Source organism: Priapulus caudatus, unplaced genomic scaffold, assembly GCF_000485595.1.
Source record: "Priapulus caudatus unplaced genomic scaffold, Priapulus_caudatus-5.0.1 Scaffold164, whole genome shotgun sequence".
Lineage (NCBI taxonomy): Eukaryota > Metazoa > Priapulida > Priapulimorpha > Priapulimorphida > Priapulidae > Priapulus > Priapulus caudatus.
In genome coordinates, this window is record NW_014577225.1 from 98,100 (window position 1) to 98,967 (window position 868).

Here is an 868-nt window from a genome sequence, read left to right on the forward strand (position 1 = left end):
CTGTGTGCGGCATGGCTGCAAAGTCAATGCCCCACAGCCTAAGATATGTTGCATGCGTGCATGAGTGATCTCACACACACACACACACACACACACACACACAACAACACACACACACACACACACACACACACACACACACACACACACACACACACACACCAACCAACCAACCAACGTACACGAAGGCACGTTTCTGTGTCCGTCTGTAACGGGTTCGATAGAAGACTGTTGGTCGATCCCCCTATTCCGACACTGACATTTCGCAGACCGTTCGCATAGCCGACCGGTACAACCCCCGCCATCGATATTCGTGTGACTTCGTCGCCATTCCGATTAAAAAGCAATTATTGGCTTCATTCGTAGAGCCGTGAAGCCCAGAAGAGGGCCATGTCTACTGTAGCTGGTACATGGTGGCGCACCGTACAGCTGGTGTCTCGTGTATCGTGTCTCCTGCCATGCGTCTTGTGTCTCCAATCCTGTTCATTGTGTTCGGTGTTTCGTGTCTTGCGTCTCGCGTCTCGCGTCTCGCGTCTCGTGTCTCGTGTCTCTTGTCTCTTGTCTCGTAGCTCTTGTCTCATGGCATGTGCCTTGTGTTCTGTGTTTCGTGTCTCATAGCTCGTGTCCTGTGTTTCATGTCTCATCTCTCGTGCCCCGTGTATCGTACCCCGTGTCAGCGCACGATGCGTGGGTTAACCCTGTCTGCTGTATTTGTATGTAGCATGATGTATGTAGTACGCTGTCGTGTGGTGCACTGACTGCAGGGGCCGTGTCTGCGCATGTCACGCGACGGCCGACGATACGTCAGCGCTGGAGAAATGAAGTCAGTGTTGAGCTGTCACATATGAATTTTAGCATCCTCATTAAA